Raw genomic sequence first — 11,080 nt, forward strand, 5'->3', positions numbered from 1 at the left:
CAAACCCTTAACCCTGACCCTAACCTAATATTCACAAATTCTGAAATTAAATATGGGTTTGCAGGTCAGGTGTCTGTATTAAAAATATGAACTGGTAGTAAGCCTGTAGCTATTTCATGAAACAACCTCACTCACATATTCCTGATTAATTATGTTTAGGAGTTTTCCTTGCCATGTGACCTGATCAATGACCTGATCAACGTTTTTCTTGGTCTTGGTGCATTCCTGTCCATACTAATAGGTCAAATCTTCTGAACCCATTATAAAGTAGTGTACAGGGAGAAATTAATTATTAAATTGTCCACGAAGCCCAAAAATGCATCTCGTTCTTAAGACTCCAATATTGGACAGAAGAAGCAGAATGAAGGACAACAGAAGAAAGCCCTCATGCCTTGCCTTGAGAGCATGATAATGGACCTATGTGTAATTATCCTTAACCCACGTGCCTCGTAGATTACAAGTCGTTCATTTCCATTAAGAGTGTGCGGTGAACACAGAAAGATAGTGCTAAAAACAGTGGCAAGAAAAATGAAATGGTCCACTTTTCAAAGTACTGCAGTTTTTACCATGTAATGCGATGTATGTAGGCCTTCTGTAGTATTTCTTTGAATAGCCAATAATAATAGCTGGTGCTCTACTACTCAGAGGGGATGTGTGTAGCCCATCAATAACTTCTTCAGGGAGAGTATCCTCTCCCACACTTTTCTTTTGAGTTTTTGTTTATCAACTCATTCATTTCTAATATCCCATACCCCTATCACCTCAGCTTTTAGCAGCTGTTTGCAAAGTATGATTTGGGTTGAGAAAAGGACATGGCAGAAGGGGTATTCAAACGCTCTTGGGCGACTCTGAAGGAATACAGGGATAGAGCATACATATGTAGGATCTTAATTTGAGCCAGTTTGCTACAGCAGGAAAATTATCCTGCAACAAACGGAAATGTGAATTATTATGAGGATTATAATTAATGGCCATTTTTGTAGGGATTGATATGTTTGTTGTTAGAGCAAATAAAGACTCTAATTGGAAATTACAAACTTTATAAGCCTTTTTAAAACTCAAATACACTACGCGTTTGCATTTCCTGCTGGGCAGAAAAATTCCTATCAACAAAAGACTGATCAAATTAAGATCCTACATCTGTAGAGCCATTTGCTTCCTTCATACACTTCACAGACACGTGTAGGCTGTAATTCTGTGAGCGGACTAGGATAAGGACGAGAGACCTCAAGCGACCATTTCAGAACTTTGTGTTTACCAGCTAATGGAAAATAATCATATATAAAATAAATGTAGACCTGTAGAAGCATATAGTAGGCTAGTACTTTTGAAGGAAAATTACATGTGTTGATAGTTAATAATTGTACATTTCTTGTGTCAATTATTCCCTCTAAATAACATATTTGCACAATTCCTCTTGAAGCTGAAATAGTAGTTTGAAAAGGTTGCTCTTAGTACAAAGAACAGGCAGACATGCATTGTTTTGCCATTTTTGTATTCCTATGTCACTAAAAGGTTGTATTTGACATTTTGGAAAAGCTTTTAACTTTACGAGGCACAGTAAATTCACCGGCATTATAGAATGCTTTCTGCGTAACTCTACCCACCTGAACTTTTCAAGTCTTTGTGAATTTCTGCTTTTCAGAGAAGTTACGGAGTCCTCGTATGTTAATTTCAATGCATCAGCTTTCAGTAGTTTAACATGCAAATAAATTAAGTAAAAGAGAATGTTACAAACTACATCAGTTACTTGGCATGCACACAGACAATCAGTTCCAATAGTGCAACTCTCTATTAATTTCATATAGGAGAGCATTACTTGGTTTTCAAAGGAAACACATTTTGTTGGGTGTCTGTCATTATTGGACGATCATTAATAATATGGAATGGAAAGCCTGCAGAATTTTCTTATGGAACAATTTGGTGTCGGGATAGTTGATAGTATTCATTGTTACATACTATTATCTATTTACAGTAGATACAGTATTTGATTATTTGGAATACAGTTATAAAATATGTATAATGAAATGGAATTCCAAATGTAATTTGTATGTGGTCACGTGTCCATGACATTTTTATATTTCTGAATTTCATTTCACCTACTTACAAAAGTACTTTCAGAACCTGCAGCTTCAATTTAACATTTTGTGTTTGATTGATTCGTGAATGAAACTGCATCACAGGACATATTTATATTTCTGAATGTTTTTCTGAACCCCATTTCCCGGCTGAACATGGTGTTTAGCCCCCCAAGCTCCATCCCTGTTCTCGTATAATGGGGAACCCTGCCGCTCAACATTCCACATTTTCAATTTTCTTCAAGTATGGCATGATTTTAAAGGCTGGTTTACCACAGAATCTCTCAATGATGAATTAATAATGTATTCAAAGTAAAGAGGAAGAGAAGGAGCACAGCCATAGAGGATGTAGTCATGCCTTACTTGGCACATTTATATGTGTGTTTGTGATTAGTATCATGTGTTTGCTCATATGATTCATGCTGTAATTAAGCAATTTGACCCGAGGGGGTGTGGTATATGGCCAATATTCCACGGCTAAGGGCTGTTTTTATGCATGACGCAACGCAGAGTGTCTGGATACAGCCCTTAGCTGTGGTATATTGGCCATATACCACAAACCCGGAGGTGCCATATTGCTATTATAAATTGGTTACCAATGTAATTAGAACAGTAAAAAGAAATGTTTTGTCATACCTGTGGTATATGGTCTTTCAGCCAATCAGCATTCAGGGCTCGAACCACCCAGTTTCTAATCTCAAACATGAAACTCTTTAGAGTGCTATTATATCCATTTAAAAGACTTTCCTGTTTTTTTTATAGTTATACTTCTATCATTGATTTTCACTTTTACATCTTCCTATTATTACGCTTTTAAGAAGCACATAAGGACTGTTTGCAGTGAAGAACACTGCAAACAGTGTTCTACACTGTTTGCAGCATTCACCACAACAGGCGAATGCCAATAGTTTTCTAACAAGCCATGGAGTTCAGCTCAGCTGGGGATGGATGAGAAGTTGGGGGAAGAAATTAGCCTTAAAAGGAGGCAGTGAGAGGTCAAGCAATAGTGCCTGGCTCTGGCTGAGCTACCCTCTTACCTCTCCTGGAAAGCTAAGCGGGCCTCAGTGAGGGACGTAACCGTTGCGCATGTCCGTGCCGCAACTTCTCCGTCGATGTAGAGGGTGGCAATTTTTGCCCTTTCTGAATACGGCTGAGGGAAGAGTGATGGGCACTTTTCTGTTACTACTTCTCTGCTGAGTGTAGGCTTGAAGACGCATTAGTTCAACTGGAACTTGTCCGTCTATTGCACACTTCCATTCCGACCCCAGCAAGAGTTGCAGCTCTGACCCCAGCAAGATGTGACTATCCTGATTGTTTGCACTCTTTCCCTTTTTCTTTAAAAGTCCTGCTGTCTAAAAGTCTAGCAGTAGGCCCTGCTTTGCCAGAAAAATGATCCCTTGTTTGTAAGTATTAACCCGAGTCGAGGTCATTATCTGATGAGCGCAGTTACCTGGAAAAGAGACACCTTGTGTCAGGTGTTCAGGGCTTCTTGGTGGGTCAGGGGTATGGATGAACAGATGCTCCGTCTCACTGAACACAATGAATTACTTATAGGCCGCTTAGGCAAACAAGGAATTGCTCTGCGCAGGTTTGCATAACACTGATATGGACATCTGCTAGTGCAACTTTTGAACTTGGCTGCTCTTTAGCGATAGGTAACCAAACTCTTATCAGTTGTGCTGTAGTGCTGTACAGCTGATTAAAACCATTAAATGAAGACTAACCCCCTTTGAATAAAAACAACATCCCAACAACCCCAAATTGACCCCCATGTCTTACTAAACCTTGTTAAATGGATATTATCCCTGGCGTGAAGACATTGCTATATTAAAACCATATTGTCAAACATGTTGTATCCTCTTAACAGGAGCCCTGAAACCACACAGCACTCTGTGCCTGAAGTATTGGTTGTTATATTTCATTATGTAAGAGGCATACGCATTCCACTCAGAATGATATGACCTTGTATCTGTAAGGGAAAACCACAAACACTAGTGTCTAATGGTCTATTGACTAGACAGAAAACAGAGGGTTCTACATGGAACCCAAAAGCGATCTACCTGAAACCAAAAAGGGTTCTACCTGGAACCAATGGGGACCGCCGAAAAAACATTTTTTACTTTTTTCTTAGAGTGTACAGACACTTACAGACAGAGGTATTTTTCCAGTATCCCTATATACAGCTAACTGCCCTGATACTTAAAGATGTAATTGTTCTGTAGCTCTGTAAAATGGCCCAGCCTTGTGAATCACACACAATAGAGCCATTGTGAGGTTTCAGTGGGGCCTCAAATACATGTCAGAATAAAAAACGGTCTTTACTTGCATTTCAAAGGAAACATTTGTCAAGATACAGTATGCACACACACCTCCATGAATAAACACCATCACATGCACGCGCACACACACACACACACACACACACACACACACACACACACACACACACACACACACACACACACACACACACACACACACACACATGGAGACACACACAGAGACACAAATAGAATGAATCAAGCATTTCAATCATTTTTGAGTCTGGGAAAAGAGCACAATAGTTCTCAGCACAATGGGGTAGCACATTTGTGTCTGAAAATACACCTGTTGTACATTTTTTTCTTCAAAATCATGGACAGCTACAATGGCGGATTCTGCTTTTGCAGCTGACATCTGCTAAGTTGGTCAAATCCACATAAAGTCAAATCTAACAACATTTTTCAATTTCTTTGTTGAGCATAGACAGCAATTTAGTCCCACTTATTATTGCAGTGAAGGAGATGGTGCTGACTGGGAAAGGCTCTTTTTATGAAGGATTCTTACTTAGAAAGAGACATATAAAATGTATTGGGGGGATGGGAGGGTTGTTGGTGATAAAAATACAAGGCATTCAAATAGCAAATGACATGCTAGGTTATAGCATTGTTAAAGGTGTTTAGTTGCATCTGTTTCTCTCGGGTAGCTTTTGTATTGAATGTATAGACAATGGCTATGTTGTATTTTCTGCTAATTGAATCACTGAGTAGAACAGCATCTGGTGTCATGGAAATCAGAACAGTCATGAGTATTCATGGTAGAAACCTCAAATACAACAGATAATGCATACAAATCCGTGTATATCCTATTTCCCTCTGTTGCTATAATAGGAGCTCGATTTTCTCTGTCTGTTCTTTAGATCTGTTTATTGTACATGTAGAAACCATTTCCGAACAGAATGTGGCAGCATATGCTTATTTGGTTTCTGTAGTTGACTCTTTTCACCTGTAGGTTATTTTTGCACGATATTATTGTCAAATGTATTTGAAGCCTATCATCTCGTTCTGAAATACATCCTCTACAGGACTTTTGTTATGAAAGGGGGATTTTTATGTCTTTCCTCCAATCGTTGACGTCACGCTCGTGAAATTGACAGGCCACCTGGGGAAGAGTCGGGATTTAAAGAGATACGTCCGTCGCATAAACTGGAGGTTGTGTTACCGCACATGGCACAAAGATTCACTGTCAATACATTCGGTTCCAGTTCCAGTTCCATCGGTGGCGCGGACAACATCTGCAAGGTATACCTTAGGTCTTTCTCTGATCGACTCTTGTTGTTTTATGTTGGTTGAATAGTAACATAATGAACGAGGTATGGATGTGAAGAAACAAAAGTATGTAAGGAGGGTAGTGTCTTCTTTTGCCTATATATCATGTTTTGCAAACAACAAGCGTGCGCTGATTTTGATTGACAAAGAAAAAAAGAAGCATTGCCACTATTATAAGCTTGGCATCGAGAAGGATTTCCTTCTATCTAATGAAGTTGAGACTTGAGAGGGTGAGCTGAAATACATAGAAAATAGATTAAGTATATGCCTATTTGTTACTCACTGTACGCTATCATGGGCTAATGTGCCTCTGTTGAGTTGATCATTTGACTATTTCAGAAATGTGACTTTCATATTGATTCCTTTTTTCATACTCTACCACACTTTCAGATATTACGGGGGACGAGGGGCGAGACCACAAGAGATCAAGCCCGATGGGATGGTGCTCACATCAACAGGTAGAACTCAGCGAGCACAACTTGTTTTCATTATTTGTGAAGGTGGCTATAGCATAAACTGGAGCTTTATATTTTCGCATGAGAAATGGGCAATGTGAATAATAACCTATTGTAAGATTATTAGTAGCCTAGCCTACGATATCCGTTAAACTCTCCATAAAAAAATGTGATCAATATGATCATTTTGTTTCTGTTTTACAACGTGAGATTGTTCTGGTTTCTCTCTGACAGTTAGAATGAGAATACTAAAGGCTTGGGAATAGGTTCTATTGATTATAGGAAAGCCCCCGCAAAGAAAGATAATTTCCCTGTCGTGTTTACATAATGGCTATAATTAGTTTTGAAGAGCTCTTTATTACAGTTGTCCCTGACAAATCCAATATCAGCCAGTTGGCTACATCTTCATATTTTTTTGTGATGGACAATCTTGTCCCAGGTTGCCTTTTATTCAGGGAATCCTACAATACTTTTGTTTCAGGGTGACTAATGTATCTTTCTATTGTATATCTTTTAGGCCTACTATAGACGAATATACTGTATGAACACATGCTCCCGTGCAGCCTCGACCATCAAGCTATAGCCACTTCAGTTTGATGGTTTAAATAATGATTCATTGTAATTTTTTTGCAGTTGATAAGTAAATGAGTATAATGTCATGTCACAGGGAAGTTGTGAACTCCTTTTGCCATGATCATTGCCAAGTAAGCTACGCGTTGATGATCTCTGGAAGCTTAAAAAATAAGTTGTTTTTGAAAGACCAAAACAAGTAAATTACTTTATAATAGTGCGCCTTGGAAATAAAGAAAATATAATGAACATTTACTCACATTTCCAGAAAATATAGGCCTATTACACAAAAAAAGCACTTGCTTGTCTATTTAGCTTGAAGCAACTTGTTAAAAACATGTTCGCTAACCATTTCAGCACCACCGGGGTGGACAGCTCCAATGTGGTGTAGGCTGTAGAGCAGGAAACGTTCCTGCTCGTGGCTAGTCATTTTCAGCACTGCGGTTTAGTCCTAATAGTCAGGGCCATTTTAGACGAAAGGAATATATATTTTGTACAATATTTTTTTTTGCCTAAGCGCAATAAAATGTTTCAATTCACTTGTTAGGCATACATGTTTTAGACTACCAATTAGGTTACAGTGTAGGTCGTCCTAATTGTAACATCCTGCATTTATTAGATGAGGAGGTTGTTTAAAATGACTTCATATTTAGAGATGATCCTTATATCTTACTGCTCTATACAATTTGAGCATCGAATAGCCGTATTTCAGCGCTCATAGACTTCTGCACGGTGTCTATGTTGAACACACTGGCTTGCAGGTTGTCTGTAAAGCGTCATGATAACACATTTACGTGGCGAAACACTCCCCATAACGGTGCCACAAAGGGTGTGCTACATATGCAGTCTGTACACAGGAAATACAGTAATTTACAGCAGGTGTTAAAACAAGACAGTTTGTGCATTGATCCAATTAATACAATTAGATGCAGCTTGGTTAAGACAAAATAATGTCCAACGAGTGCACGCAGGGATAACGGAGAAGTCTGCAGTTGCTATCTCTAGGGGAAAACACCTGTCTGAATTCCCTGATGTGTGAACCCCACACATGCCTTAAATAAAACCAAACCTCCACACCTACAAACACACCCAGTCATTATCTGTTTCAACAGATTGTTTGAGACTGTAGGCGTATGTCTTTACAGCAAACAAATGCATTTCATATCAAATAAATCCAATTGTATTGTACAATGGCAACCATCTTCTGTTTGCTAAAGATACCCAGGGGGTAAGTATTTACCCATTCCCCTTTCTCTTAGCACACATAGATAGCTCGCTGCCTTCTTTGTAGCACATTTGACTTATAATGGCTTCCCTTTGTGGAATGATTGGCCATCATGTCCATTGTTTTGGATCATAAATACTTTAAAGGAATACTAGGTAATGTTCTAAATTAATATGTGTGGAGACCTTCAGACAGGAGCTCACCATGCTGTGGTGTTTTATCCCAAAGAGGGCAATCTGCTGTTTTTAAGGTGTACCTTCACACAAACCTCCCCTCCACCTTCCATTTTTGCAGCTTTTAAGGGAAAATAAACAATGAATAGCGCCATAGGGACATTTTAGAGTGACATCAAAACACAGCAGAATCTGTGTAAAGCGGGAGCCATTTGTCACTGTGTTTGAAGTGCAATCACAATCAGCACGCATGGCAGTGACAGTGCTGTTCTCCCCTCAGCATCGATGCCCCATGGAGCAGCAAGGAAGGCTGAGACCACTGTTTGATCTGGCCTTTTCACTGGGGTCTGAAGAATGAACTTTTTTCTCAGCACAACACAGAATGAACCGGGGTGACCAGGTGCACCCAAGCAGCATAGAGAGAACAGAGAGAGAGAGAGAGCAGTAGAGAGAGAGAGCGAGCGAGAGAGAATAACCAGGCTGAACATGAACATAGGGGCTTCTCCAGAGTTCTTACAAACAGATGGCATTGAGACTGATCAGTTTTGTGTCTGAGGTATGTTAATGTGATAATAAGATACGGAGTACTCGCATCAGTTAGGCTGAGCGACTCTGTCGATAAAGACATCACATGAGTCATTGCATGCTCAAAAGCAAGCATGTTTGTCCGACACGTTTTGCATGTAAATGATTTATCCTGACACAAAGTGACATCTAAAGTGCCCTGTTTACACCCCGTATAAATGTGTGAAATGGGTTAACATTGCCTTTGTTTCTTTCTGAAGACAATTCTCAGAGACAGATCTCAAGGGTTCTGGCTGACAGGGTCTGTTTTTCTCCAACAGAGTGAGTGTTCATGGAAATGTAAAATTTAATTATGGATCTGGAAGTGAGTCAGAGGAACATTTTCTTTGCAGAAAGACACAGATTGTAATATTTGCATGTTGCATACGTGTGGATTCAGCTTGGTCTCGGCAATAAGTTACCGTTGAGGCTCCAAGATGTTCATGTGATATATTGATAGAATTGCAACAGATTTGCAAACAAGAATTTCAGTTCTGGATCTGTCACTTAGTTGTATTACTTTACAAAAAATGTGAATCGACTGAACAATTAAATTCCCCGCTTATTTTTCAAGGTCTCGGTTGTGTGAAGTGACATGCCGAGCATTGCCTTCTTCTCCACTGGTCTATTGTAAGTACATTCATCTATATATCTGTATGTGGCAATGTAATTTTTCTATCACCTCTATTTGTGTCAGAGAGTTTCTGTGGATGATTAGCGTGTCTCTGTGTGAAGCTTGTAAACCCAGCTCATTCACTGGAACTCTATTCAACCTCAATTTAGATTTGATTGCTTTGGTTACCGCTACTTTCAATGAGTGTTCCTAAAGATATGACAGGTGTTATCCTACAGATGCGTTCTCCTTCTCTGGTTGCTACGAATCTTTGTTCTGAGTGGCACACAGGTGCACAACCCGGTTGGAGAAGCCGGCTGGAATACAAAAAGCCTTACAATGTCCTGGTGTACGAGCTACACATCAAACCAAAAGGCAGTCAGTGGGAGGTAGGGGGATGGGGGGGCGAGGTAGGGGATGATGAAGGATGGGCAATCTCAGACAAGGGTAGAAACTCAACATCAGAGATGGACCCAGCGAGTGGCCTTAAGTCACAAAGCCCGTCAGGCACATACCTCTCCACCACAGCTAGACCACCTTTCCCCCACCACTGCCACAGCCAGAGCTCCCCCACTGCTAGCCTCGTCTCCAACATGTATCCACAGGAAAGCGCCATAGCATGGGGTCACTGAACTCTCCCTATGCAATCCTTTTACCCATGAGTGGTGATCACAGCCATGATCACATGCTGCTGACCCATTGGCTCTGACAGAACACAATAGTGTTCAGTGTTCTATCAGTCTATCCATTCTAGCTCTCTGCTTCCTTTGTCATTTTTAGAGTAGCAATCATTTTGTGAAACTTCCACGAAAATAGGCTACAACTGCGTTGATGACAGCAGTGCGTCTAGGGGGAGAAGCAACGAGCTGTTGTAACCTGCTCATCCAGGTTGGCTAAATGTGCTTGATGTCATTTTAAAGCCATGATTGACATGTCCAGTTTATATGTACTGTTTTTCTATTGTATTGAACTGTACGCATGGTGGGAATGCTGATTCTATTCCAGAGTAGTTGGCATGAGGACTTGTACATGGCATCTTACAGTGTAGAGAAAATTGGATGAATTGATTTGGCACCAGCCAGAGTAGGCTATATGCTTCTGAGCTTTTGCCTGGGTGCCTGTGTTTTTCTCCTTCAGCCACTTCTTTGTTGCTGCCTTGGTTAGAAAGCAGTATTGTCATTTGATGTTGACTTGAAACCACCTCTGACATGAAAATACAGAGTAAATGTTGTGAGTAAACCCAAAATGCAATTTTCCTTTATCTCTGATTGATTGAATTGGGTCCTTAGCTTTCTGCGTTGCTGATGAGGATGCCATACTCAAAGCAGGCAGAGTGCACCTGTACAGCATCTAAAAGGCAAATGGCTTGTCATCATATGAAATATGGTGCACTAGGCTTTGGTAAAGACACATGCTTACTGTACTTGAGAATTTTTTTGTCACTTTGACAGATGCAGAGGGGAGCAGAACACATTTCCCACCCCCACATCCTTCCAATTTCAGCAATGAAAAATGAAAGCCCATTTCCCACAGGGCTCCTAGGAAAGAGCAAGCACAGGTAATTAAGTGGAGCTACGCTCAGCCCCTTGTCAAGGCAATTACCACAAATCATATGCTCTTACTGGCTCTAATTACAGTGGATCTGTCTGTCCGCCTTTCCTGGCAGCCTCACTCTCCTCATAGCATTTTTACAACAATAGCAATTATGCCATGTACCATTTACATGTGTAACTTCTATGGTCAAAATAGATGTTGCTTGTAGGGGCTTACCGCAAGTCAATTGTCCTACAAGAGAAGGGGGTTGAGGGAGGGGGG

The sequence above is a fragment of the Oncorhynchus clarkii genome, chromosome 2 (genome assembly GCF_045791955.1).
Source record: "Oncorhynchus clarkii lewisi isolate Uvic-CL-2024 chromosome 2, UVic_Ocla_1.0, whole genome shotgun sequence".
Lineage (NCBI taxonomy): Eukaryota > Metazoa > Chordata > Actinopteri > Salmoniformes > Salmonidae > Oncorhynchus > Oncorhynchus clarkii.